Raw genomic sequence first — 13,351 nt, 5'->3', positions numbered from 1 at the left:
AGAGAAGAGAAGCGCAGGCTCAGGGAGGGATAGTGCGGGGGGAGAGGGGTACTGATGTCGGGTAACTTCCTGGCACTGTTCAGGCGGGGAAGGGCTCCGTGGGGCAGACAAGACCTGTGGTAGTCAAGGGGGGTCCTGTTCTGGTTGGTGTACTGCACAATCAAAATTGAGAAGTTGGGGAGCAGGGTTGGCGCAGTGGGAGGCGCACTGTGTCCATACAGGAGGGGTTGAGGGGAAGGTGAGGAAAGAAAGAAGACTAATAGGGGGTTGAGGTAAATAACAGTGGGTAGTGCATGGTACACTAAACTTCCTACAGTAGCTCTAAACTCATCGGTGCACCGCTTCGAGAGTGAGTCCTGTCTGCCGACGGGGGTGGGGCACTGCAAAGGATGGCTCACGATGATGAGAAAATGAGGCAGTCTGGGGGGGTACAGCGGCAGCAGGCGAGGGAGAGGTTCAGAGGACCAGCCTTGTGAACATGGCGGTGCGCTAAATATTCCCAAGAGAAACAGTATCGGGATTAGAATCAGGAGCAGGGCCAGTGGGGAGGGAAGAATGTGAGCTTACAGATGAGAAAAGACAGGTGTTGGTGCTAGTCATAGAGAATAGCAAAAACAGTTATAACATCGCTAATAAGTGGCTTATACAACACGTATAACTTATAACTTGCACAAAACTTTACTAGCCAATACAGTGTTAACAATACACAGCTGTCTGAAGTCTGGCATCCAGCCCCTTGTTCATGCAGCTACATGTTCATTAGGATGTCTCTAGCCGGGGGTGCCTTCTCCAGGCCCCCTCTTATCTCAGTCAACCTCCCATGTGGGCTTCAGAGGGGAGCTGGATTTGTCTCTCTGTTGATCATGTATGAAGGCAGCCACAGTTTGGAGGGCGGAAGCCTTGTCCTCATGGGTGCGGGTTACCCTGTCATGGTCTCTTCCACGGTTCCATGATCCGCTGGTGATCTGCCTCCTGTTGTCCACTGCTTGAGAGGGAGCACTATTATGGGATTGTTCAGGAGCCTCATGTTGAGCGTCCATATCCTGCGTTCCTATGGCATCCAGGAACTAGCGTAGGTCTTCTGGATCATAGAAATCCTTGGAGTCACCATCTCTAGTTATGCAGAATTGTGTGGGTTCAAAGAGGCCATATTTGATGTTCATATGACGTAGCCTAGGCCTTAGGGAGAGAAAAGTCTTGCAGCCCTCATTGGACTCTTTGGAGAAATCACCGGCCATCCGAATACTATGCCCATCGTAGGTGAATCAACCCAGGGCAGGCGCTGCAGCCAGTATCTGCCCGGTCTGCTTGTAGTGTAGGAAACAGGCAATAAGCGGGCGGGGTCTTGTGTTAGAGTCCTTGCGTGGGGGGCCAATTCGATGAGCGCGTTGTATCTCCAATGGAGGGTCAAAGGCAACCCTATAAGTTTCGGAAGGGTCTCTTTCAAGAAGATACTGGCATTTGGGCCTTCAACTGACTCTGGAAAGCCAAAATAGCAGACATTATCCCTTCGACTGCAGTCTTCCAGGTCGATCAGTTTGCTACAGAGGAAGAGAAGTTCTTAATCCCTATCCTGCACGGTGTCGAGACTACCCTCCACTGCCGTTAATCTCTGGTTCAGCCCTTCAGTTGGTGCAAGGAACCCCCGCTATGTCCACTTGTATCGATTTCGCTTTGTCCGCTAGCTTGGAGATGTTGGAGTCCATTCCTTCCAGCCATCGACTTACTGTGGAGATTTCCTGTAAGATGCGGTCCATGTTGCAGCGGCCGTTCAAGTTGTAGAGCATCCGCTTGCGGAAGGGGCGTACCCCTTCATGGACATGGTTGTTTGAGCGCCTCTTTAAATAGGAGCTGCCTGGAGGACTTACTTCCGTGCTTAGTGGTGGACATTCGCTCCTGGTCTCAGGGCGAGGCTCAGTACTACAGTGCCAAATTACCTAATGGCTGGAGAATGAGGCCGATGGCGGGCCAGGAGGGTCTGGCGAGTGGAGTATCCAGGGCGGTTGCTCCTCAACAGACCGCGGTTAAGGGTTGCAGGTGGGCACCCTCCCCGCCGCAGCATCGCTGGAAGGTATCTCTTAAGGTGCCCCTGGATGAGCCTAGAAGTACCTGCCACTCTGAATGTACTGCCAAGGCTGTACAATGCGGGGTGAGTCCCGGGGATGCCAGTCGAGGGGTTCCTCTGGTCTAATCTTCGACCTGCTGCGTTGTCCATTGTGGGTTGCACCTGCCGGGGGTGCTCAGAGGAAGGAGTGGGGGAAGAGTGATTAGCACTATGCACCTCCTAATGAACTCAGCGTCACACAGAGGTCAGTCTTGGTAGGGGGAAGCACCAAAGGAAGAAGGGAGGCCGGCTGGTCAGCGCGCACTGAGACGTGTTATGCAGGAGATGACCCTGTGGTCTGGGGATGCTGCATATGGCTCATTCCCCCTAAGGTCCACTGCCTTGTTATATCCCCATGCATACCTTCTCTAGTCCAGAGGAGGGAGGATGGAGGGGTGGTCCACCTTGCACTGTATTGCCCCTTGGGTGCTCCCCACCCTCCGCTATGCCCCGTGGGTCCTGATACATGTTGATTAGCAGTGAGGCCCCCGGGAGTTTTGGCATCATCACAGTGGCCAGCAGTCTTTCAAGTAGCCTGGAGTGCGGTCCAGTGGTGTGCCTGGGCTGGTGCCCGTCGCTGTGTGGGAAGAGAAGAATGGGAAGAGAAGAATGGTGGGAGCTCTTCTCCAAGCGGGGGGTGCCGCTCTACCTGCATTTGTGTGGTGGCACCCTAGCAGTGGTAGTGGGTGGGAGCTCTATAATCATAGGATCTGCCAGCTGAGGGTGGAAGCCCGGAGTGGAGCAGTCCGCCGTCCCTCTTCAATGGGAGCGCAGAGTTGAGGAGGGCTTCAGAAGGTTCGTGAGTTTGGCCCTGAGGTGGGACAGTCCCCATCATGCTCGCAGGCCGGTCACTGGAATGCAGCAGGCGCCCAGCGGGTCGCAAAGGGCAAGATCGGACGGACATGGTGGTGGAGGGTGGGTTCAGGCTGCGATGCAAGGGCCGAGGCTTCAGTCATGCCTCAAGGCCCAGCACTCTCACCATGTCCCAAGAGTCTGTTCTCTCCAATGAGGCGTGCGCCAGCCACAAATGAAAACCTGGGACCAGCTGAGGTGTCAGCCGGCATAGGGGCGTTGTGGTGTGGGTCCCCAACTGCCTCAGGTGTGCCAATGTCCTCACTTGGAAACTCCCTCGGAGCGGAGCTTTCCATTCACGCAGCCATCTTCATTCGTAGCCAGATCACGCCCCCTGCAGTAGGTATTTTAACCCTTAAAATATTTCAAAATGCAGCCTCTTAGTGGTGAAGCAAGCTGGAACAGATTTACATTGTCTTTGTTGCCAATTTCATTACAGCATATGTTTTGTAAGTAAATGTATACATTGACTGTTAGAGACTCTGCTTTCAAACTCCACCCCTTGTGAGTCCACCCCTGTAGGAAAGTAGGATCTGCATCTTATGGTTACCCCCACTTTTTGCTTTATGTTCTATTGCATTTGACTAGTCTGACTGGGATGCTGCTAATCAGGACCCCAGTGTATCTGCTTTCTCTCTAAAATGTTATGTTATCTACTTAGGTACACTTCAGATTGGATACTGGGATACCCATGTCAGCCCCTAGTATATCTATTTCCTTATTGTTTAATTTTCCTTTTGAAAGTGTTTTCTGCTTTATTCAGACTCACTGTTCTGTTTATGTATTTTTGGTTTGCAATAGATGCTTGCAGTAATGACTCGGAGGTACAAACAGCACTGAATCTCATTGTAAACCTCTGTCGTTTTTATATTTGCTTCAATCTTTTTGTACCATTTATATTCATATTATATCAATTTGATTAATGAAGAATTCACACCTGTTGCATCAGTATCTTTTGTAGATCTTTTGGGAAGAAATTGAAAACTGAAGTAGAGATTGTTTAACTGCAGGTTACTCGCTGGAACCCTGATATATCATTGCATGAATTATCAGACCGAGTGTGCTTAAGTAAATCCCTTGAAGGAACTTTTACCCATTAATATGTGCACCATACCGGCTCCATGCAGGACCTGTGGAGCATCATGGACAAGTGAAGGTGTCTCCCTTGGAGTGAAGGAGTCACCCCCCTGCAACCGCAGGCACCGCATCTCAACTGACCGGTCTGCTGCTACTGAGCTACTACGGACTCCGAAGGCTCCAGCAACACAGGAGGTGAGATTCCAAGTCCTGCGAGGTCTGAGCTGCCCTCTTACTAAGTTTGAGGTCAGAATCCCTCTTGGGGGCTGCATTACCCATACCCCTGTGGCTGCATACTTTTGCAAGTGCATATGTTTATTGGCATTCCCAAAATGAGTGCACTGAGCTCTGAGTAGCCCAAACCTCTGGCACCATTTCCACCAAAGAACTTCGGCCTCCTCACACCGAGTGCTCCATGAGCTGTTGCTTTGTGAAACTGCTTGAGGTCCCCTTGTGAATCCTGTGCCTCCGGCCTGTGGGTCCTCTTGTGGGTCAACAATGCTTTTCTTGGGCTCCTCCGGTTGCTTCAGGCTTGCCCTGACTCCTTTGTGTTTGGTAAGTCTCCTGGACCTTGCTGGTCCGAATTGTAGCCTTTCTTGACCATCTTCATGGGTTGCTGTTGCCAAGGCTTGTTGGTGCTCCAGTCGGACACAGACCCCTCAACATTCGACATACTTTGTCGGTGTTAGAAATGGCGATTTCTGGTTGGCTAGGGCTTGCGCCAAAGCCAGACAGAAACCACCACTCTAGTCAGGGCAAGGAAGTTACACGCCAAAGATAACCCCTGCTCACCCCCTTGGTAGCTTGGCACGAGCAGACAGGCTTATCCCTGAGGCGATGTGTAAAGCGTTTGCGCGCGCACCCAGCAACAACACCCAAGGCCCACCACAAAGGAAACTCCACACAAGGTATTCTATAAAAATAGCCTTTGTATTATACACAACACATTAGATAAAAACACACACTCTACAATGTGCCAACAGGCACGGGCAGAATTTACAAGGGATTATATATACAGGGGACAGGGCCACCTGGACCACTGTCAGGAATTTGCACTTTTTAGAACATAGGAATAATACTGTAGTACAAAATAACATATGTAGCACACAACCAGTAACTACTGGTATCAGGTAAGTACCACCTACGCAACCCTAACCACCTTAGGAAAATATTGCGCAGGGAATCAGGACCTCACTAGCACCACCTGTACTAGGAGAAAGCAAACAACCACCTAAGTATCACAATACCTGTAGGGGTAATAGAACGTTACACATGATGCATGAAAACATTCAGAGGTGTAGAGCAAAGGGAACACATGATGCATGAAAACACATTCAGCGGTGTAAAGCAAAGCACATGACGCATAAACACATTCAGAGGTGCAGGAAAGGAACACTAGCGCAAAACTCACATGAGCCACCACTGTGGCAGTCCCTAGGCCAACTGGCCTTGTCGGGGCTAGGACGCCCGGCGTCCAACAAAGTCAGGGGCGAGACTGCGCAGGAGGCGCAGTCCAAAACTCAGAGTCAGGGCAAGACTGCGCACGCAGTCAGGGCAAAGCGCCACGGGCCCCAACCTAAACGTTGCAGCTGCCCACTAAGTGCTGGGCAGCTGTGGAAAATGAGCGTGGGCACCACTGTGCCTTTTAAATCAATCTGTCGCCCTTGGAGCCTCTCTGGGCTCTAAACAATTGAAATGCCCCCTAGAGCCTGTCAGGGCTCTAAACAACTTTGTGGGGCAAAGGGGGAGCGGCCCGCTGCCACCGGGGGCCGCTCTACCATGGAAGAACTGGTGCCCCGTTCGTTGGAGTCCCGCTCGGGGGACTCGTTAACAAATAATGCCCCCGCAAGCGTGGGGGCCTCGTGGGCTCTCAAAACAATGGGCCCCTTCGTTGGAGCCTCTCGAGGGCTCAAGGACTCTGCCCCCTTTGTTGGAGCCTCACTCGGCTCTAGAAGCACTGCCCCCAGACGTCGGAGTCCCACACGGGGGACTCTTTGGGATGCGGGCCTCGTCATTGGAGCGCACTCGCGCTCCCAGCCAGTGCGCGCACGGAGTCCCACCCTAGCCCTTCCGCACTCACCGGGCTGGGGCTTGGTGACTCCCGCGTCGCCTCTGTTCTCTTGGTGCCCTTCTCCTCAGGGCCCCGGGGTGCAGGGTAGGCTCCTGCCGACTCCGGGGCTTTCAATCAAAGCGCCAGTCTTCGGTGGGAGGCGGGGTAGGCTCCCGCCCTCCTACTTCCGGTTGTCCCGGAGTCCCGCCTGCAGCCTGCCTGACTTCCTGTGAGCCCGGCCGCGGCGGTGATTTCAAAACTCGGCAATAAGAGGGGTAGGCTCCCTCGTTACAGTGGATGTACGGCGGGGTGGGCACCCGCCGTAAAATAAACAAATAAGCGGGGTGGGCACCCGCCAACGAGCACGGCAAGGTCCCTGGCAGGGTGGGCACCTGCCAGGGGATTTCAGGATTGGCACCGCACGGGGGAAATGCCGGGTGGGCACCGGCTTGCAGCAATAAAGCGCTCCTGGCGCTAGAACAAATAAAAGCGCTTCCAAGCGCTAAAGGAAAATAAAAGCGCTTCCAAGCGCTTAGGCCTAAAAAGCACCACAAAGTCCAGCAAAGTTCTCCCCTGCACACAGCAAGGCAGGGGTGGGGGCAAGGCTGGACCCAGAGCCAGCTCACTGGGCCTCCAGGCAGGGAGGTAGTCCAAGTGGCGGTCCTCTGGTCCAGCGGCAGCAGCAGCAGCCCCCCTCAGGTAAGATCCTGGCAGAGAACAGTTTCTGTGGGGACACAGCCCCATTTTTATACAGTCAAACCCTTTGTTCTGGGTTCAGGGTGAGGGGGAAAACCAGTCGCAGCTGGTTGGGGAGCACCCTTGATGTGCTCAGCCCCTCACTCTATTCACTGGCAGGGCTAGGGTCGTCAGTCGCACCGCAGGGGGCGGGGCCAGCATTGTGTGTGGAAAACCCTGTCCTATTCAGGACCCAGGTGTACTCCTCCCACCCATCTAGCTGCTGATCTCCCCATTCACCACTGGGTGACTCATCCTGACTCTGGGGAATTCCTAGCCCGTCACATGACATGACCAGCCAATCACGCGACAGACACACTGCACACAGAAGTGCCCACTTCTAGAAGTGGCACTTCCACACTAGGTACATGCACGCCGCACACATCATCGCGCAGCATTCACTCCCACGAGTCCGCACATACCAAACTCGGGCCTGCACACCCCACGCATCAGGAACTACTAGGGACACATACATTCCCCATGCATTCCTATGGGAGGGCAGGCCTATCTCACCACATGCACTCAGAGCACGCACGCACTTTACCCTGGGACACAGGGAAAGTGCGCAGAAAAAAAAATTACCACACCAAGTCACCAATAAAAAGCCAAAAAGTCCAGGGGTGAACCTGCCAGAAGGGCCAAGTCCAACACAACCCCCTTCCAGCCAAAACGCAGGGCAGACCAATCACCACCGTGATGGACTTCCCTGCTTGGGGCGATAGAACACGGACGCGGGCCCGCAACTGCAGGGACACCCTCCGGTTCTACGCCACGGTGAACCCATGGAATTCTTTCTAACACCACTGTCTGGACCAACTGGGCTACCCCACTGGTACTCCCAAGCTGTCCGCGGCCAAGACCAGGCCCTAGGCCACCCAGGTGCCACCGGTCTTTGCCTAATCACAGAGTGGGGGGTAGTAACCCCTGGCACATAGCGGCCATTCTCCACTCTTCCTCTCTGCAAGACAGGACTAGACTGCTACTGGTTCTCCAGCCTAGGGTCTACACCCTCAGGCGGACCAGGAGTCTCAGGGAAGGTTCTCCTCCCCTTACCTCTTCTCCTAGGGTTCCTCCTCCTCTGGCGAGGGGTACACCTAGAACGCCATTCCAACCCAGGGTTTAACCCCTCAGGTTGTACCGGGGGCAGAGGTGGGCTCTCCCACCCTCTGCACCCCCTTCCAGAGCCCTGCTCCCTACCAACTGGGGCGGTACCTCTGAAAGAAGAACTGGTCGGGACGCTGGTTACAGACGTCCCACCCTTCAGGTCAGGCTGATCCTGAACCTGGCCTCCCAACCTCCGGCCTAGAACCTTTGGTGGAATAATTGCCTGGCACTCCAGGACTTCTGGGGATTTCCACTCCATCCCCCTGAGGCTATCAAAGGACACATATGCCGAGCGACTGTCTGTCTGGCGCTGATCTCCCGTCCCCTGTCCACCTGACAGTGCGCGGAGATCCCCCAGAACAGAAGTGGTGCCACCCTGGCCACTACACGGGATCCTAGCCCAACTGGGTGGTCCCTGACCCACAGGCCCTTCCACTGGGGAACTCATCCCCCAATCACTCCTCACACTGGACTCCTGTACCCTCCCTACCGGAGCGGTACTGCCAGACTCTAGAACCACAGGAGCCCTGGTTACAGGCGCTCCAGGTCCTCTACTCACCAGGAGATCTTCCTCAAATGGGCTAACAGGACAGCCTAGGTCCCCAACTTGGTGTTCCCTCAAGAAACCATCCAAGTCCTGAGGCAGGGTTTCGTGCGTCTGGGGACCCTCGGTCACCCTCTCACTCCTGCTCCACTGAGCCAGGCAGTGAGCCCCTAAACCCTCCTCGCTATCCTGGGACCTAGCTGGGCTACACTGAGCCTCTTCCACCACGCTGGGCTGGAAGATACCTGACCCACTACTTTTGGAGTCACTCCCTAATGACTCTAGAGAACCTCTAGCCCTTTCCCAGCGCTCTGCTTCATCTCCAAGCTCAAATGGCGCAGACACTCCACACCCTAACAGGTGTTGGCGCAACCCCGGCGCACAACAATTGAGCAGGTGTTCTCTGAGAATCAGATCACACAGTTTATCATAATCAGCTTCTGCGGGAACTCTTATCCAATCAAACAGGGCATCCTCACATTCATCCTCAAACTCCTCCCAAGACTGGTGAGACAGTTTCCTACTGCCCCTGAACTTCAACCTTAACTCCTCTTCCTGGGGAACAGGTACCAGACTGGGGGGACTGGGATTTCCTACACTGGAATCCACATCGCTACTACCACTGGACTCAACCCTCCCTGGGGAGTCCAGAAAATTAAAACTGCGCGCAGGGGATAGTCTACCCTCCAGAGCTACTTTGCCTCTGGTGGAGGCCCTCTCAGCCTCCTCTACCCTCTCCCGCGCCAAGACCCACTCAGTCTCTCGCTGTTGCTTCCTGGCCTCCAGCTGCGCCATAGCCTGAGCATGCTCTAACCTGAGCTTCTCTAATGCCAGCTGGTGCTCCCTTTCTTTCCTCCTATCTTCCCACTCCTCTGGGGACAGGGAAATGGATGAGGCGCTGCCTCCTACGCTGGACCCAGCAAGGGACGCCCTACCTATGGGGTCCTCACTCTCTACTGGCGTCCAGGTATTGTCATCCTCTACCTCCTCTTCTGAATCTTCAGGGCTCCCCACAGACCCACCACCCTCCAGGTGTGAGGCCTGGGCCCTTTCCGTACTGCGCTCAAGATCCCTTTGCCTCTTAACCCACTGGATCATGTGGCCCCTAAGTTCACACATAGTGTCTGACTCTCTCACCCCTATGCCTCTCTCTCTACAGAACCTTTCCAACTCCTGCATACTGTAATAAATTAGATCACTGAGATCAAAAGCAGGCTCCATTCTGGCAGACGTTCTAGAGAAAAGATCACACAGGGAACCTAGGGGTCTGCGTTTAACACAGGAGCACACAATTCACAAAAAGATTCAGCAAGCTCTCTAACCCAGAGAACTCACACTCACTTGCCTAGTGCCACACACCACTCATCCACACACAACCCTCCCCTCGGACTGGTAAGGCAGTTTCTACCACCCCTGATTCCTCAACCTGACCACCACGTGACACAGCTACCAAATCTGGGCGCAGGGCGGGGGACAAATGTACAGGACACTATTACGCTGCCACCACTGGATCCTACCCTCTGGTGAATCCAGAAACACAATGCACTAAGGGGGATGATCTACCCTCCCGAGCTAGGGACACCTAACTCACAGTGCACAAAAAACACATTTCCAAAGAAATGACAATTAAAAACAAACTTAGAACAATAATCCCTATACCATGTGATTTATCTAAATGCAGAGTTTTGTAGTGCGGCCAGTTGCCGCTGCGGTACAGCGCAAACGCAAGTCCAAATCCCACCGCTGATCACCAATGTTAGAAATGGCGATTTCTGGTTGGCTAGGGCTTGCGCCAAAGCCAGACAGAAACCACCACTCTAGTCAGGGCAAGGAAGTTACACGCCAAAGATAACCCCTGCTCACCCCCTTGGTAGCTTGGCACGAGCAGACAGGCTTATCCCTGAGGCGATGTGTAAAGCGTTTGCGCGCGCACCCAGCAACAACACCCAAGGCCCACCACAAAGGAAACTCCACACAAGGTATTCTATAAAAATAGCCTTTGTATTATACACAACACATTAGATAAAAACACACACTCTACAATGTGCCAACAGGCACGGGCAGAATTTACAAGGGATTATATATACAGGGGACAGGGCCACCTGGACCACTGTCAGGAATTTGCACTTTTTAGAACATGGGAATAATACTGTAGTACAAAATAACATATGTAGCACACAACCAGTAACTACTGGTATCAGGTAAGTACCACCTACGCAACCCTAACCACCTTAGGAAAATATTGCGCAGGGAATCAGGACCTCACTAGCACCACCTGTACTAGGAGAAAGCAAACAACCACCTAAGTATCACAATACCTGTAGGGGTAATAGAACGTTACACATGATGCATGAAAACATTCAGAGGTGTAGAGCAAAGGGAACACATGATGCATGAAAACACATTCAGCGGTGTAAAGCAAAGCACATGACGCATAAACACATTCAGAGGTGCAGGAAAGGAACACTAGCGCAAAACTCACATGAGCCACCACTGTGGCAGTCCCTAGGCCAACTGGCCTTGTCGGGGCTAGGACGCCCGGCGTCCAACAAAGTCAGGGGCGAGACTGCGCAGGAGGCGCAGTCCAAAACTCAGAGTCAGGGCAAGACTGCGCACGCAGTCAGGGCAAAGCGCCACGGGCCCCAACCTAAACGTTGCAGCTGCCCACTAAGTGCTGGGCAGCTGTGGAAAATGAGCGTGGGCACCACTGTGCCTTTTAAATCAATCTGTCGCCCTTGGAGCCTCTCTGGGCTCTAAACAAATGAAATGCCCCCTAGAGCCTGTCAGGGCTCTAAACAACTTTGTGGGGCAAAGGGGAAGCGGCCCGCTGCCACCGGGGGCCGCTCTACCATGGAAGAACTGGTGCCCCGTTCGTTGGAGTCCCGCTCGGGGGACTCGTTAACAAATAATGCCCCCGCAAGCGTGGGGGCCTCGTGGGCTCTCAAAACAATGGGACCCTTCGTTGGAGCCTCTCGAGGGCTCAAGGACTCTGCCCCCTTTGTTGGAGCCTCACTCGGCTCTAGAAGCACTGCCCCCAGACGTCGGAGTCCCACACGGGGGACTCTTTGGGATGCGGGCCTCGTCTTTGGAGCGCACTCGCGCTCCCAGCCAGTGCGCGCACGGAGTCCCACCCTAGCCCTTCCGCACTCACCGGGCTGGGGCTTGGTGACTCCCGCGTCGCCTCTGTTCTCTTGGTGCCCTTCTCCTCAGGGCCCCGGGGTGCAGGGTAGGCTCCTGCCGACTCCGGGGCTTTCAATCAAAGCGCCAGTCTTCGGTGGGAGGCGGGGTAGGCTCCCGCCCTCCTACTTCCGGTTGTCCCGGAGTCCCGCCTGCAGCCTGCCTGACTTCCTGTGAGCCCGGCCGCGGCGGTGATTTCAAAACTCGGCAATAAGAGGGGTAGGCTCCCTCGTTACAGTGGATGTACGGCGGGGTGGGCACCCGCCGTAAAATAAACAAATAAGCGGGGTGGGCACCCGCCAACGAGCACGGCAAGGTCCCTGGCAGGGTGGGCACCTGCCAGGGGATTTCAGGATTGGCACCGCACGGGGGAAATGCCGGGTGGGCACCGGCTTGCAGCAATAAAGCGCTCCTGGCGCTAGAACAAATAAAAGCGCTTCCAAGCGCTAAAGGAAAATAAAAGCGCTTCCAAGCGCTTAGGCCTAAAAAGCACCACAAAGTCCAGCAAAGTTCTCCCCTGCACACAGCAAGGCAGGGGTGGGGGCAAGGCTGGACCCAGAGCCAGCTCACTGGGCCTCCAGGCAGGGAGGTAGTCCAAGTGGCGGTCCTCTGGTCCAGCGGCAGCAGCAGCAGCCCCCCTCAGGTAAGATCCTGGCAGAGAACAGTTTCTGTGGGGACACAGCCCCATTTTTATACAGTCAAACCCTTTGTTCTGGGTTCAGGGTGAGGGGGAAAACCAGTCGCAGCTGGTTGGGGAGCACCCTTGATGTGCTCAGCCCCTCACTCTATTCACTGGCAGGGCTAGGGTCGTCAGTCGCACCGCAGGGGGCGGGGCCAGCATTGTGTGTGGAAAACCCTGTCCTATTCAGGACCCAGGTGTACTCCTCCCACCCATCTAGCTGCTGATCTCCCCATTCACCACTGGGTGACTCATCCTGACTCTGGGGAATTCCTAGCCCGTCACATGACATGACCAGCCAATCACGCGACAGACACACTGCACACAGAAGTGCCCACTTCTAGAAGTGGCACTTCCACACTAGGTACATGCACGCCGCACACATCATCGCGCAGCATTCACTCCCACGAGTCCGCACATACCAAACTCGGGCCTGCACACCCCACGCATCAGGAACTACTAGGGACACATACATTCCCCATGCATTCCTATGGGAGGGCAGGCCTATCTCACCACATGCACTCAGAGCACGCACGCACTTTACCCTGGGACACAGGGAAAGTGCGCAGAAAAAAAAATTACCACACCAAGTCACCAATAAAAAGCCAAAAAGTCCAGGGGTGAACCTGCCAGAAGGGCCAAGTCCAACTCAACCCCCTTCCAGCCAAAACGCAGGGCAGACCAATCACCACCGTGATGGACTTCCCTGCTTGGGGCGATAGAACACGGACGCGGGCCCGCAACTGCAGGGACACCCTCCGGTTCTACGCCACGGTGAACCCATGGAATTCTTTCTAACACCACTGTCTGGACCAACTGGGCTACCCCACTGGTACTCCCAAGCTGTCCGCGGCCAAGACCAGGCCCTAGGCCACCCAGGTGCCACCGGTCTTTGCCTAATCACAGAGTGGGGGGTAGTAACCCCTGGCACATAGCGGCCATTCTCCACTCTTCCTCTCTGCAAGACAGGACTAGACTGCTACTGGTTCTCCAGCCTAGGGTCTACACCCTCAGGCGGACCAGGAGTCT

The sequence above is a fragment of the Triturus cristatus genome, chromosome 11, assembly GCF_964204655.1.
Source record: "Triturus cristatus chromosome 11, aTriCri1.1, whole genome shotgun sequence".
Classification (NCBI taxonomy): Eukaryota; Metazoa; Chordata; class Amphibia; order Caudata; family Salamandridae; genus Triturus; species Triturus cristatus.
Note: the sequence above shows the minus strand (reverse complement) of the source record.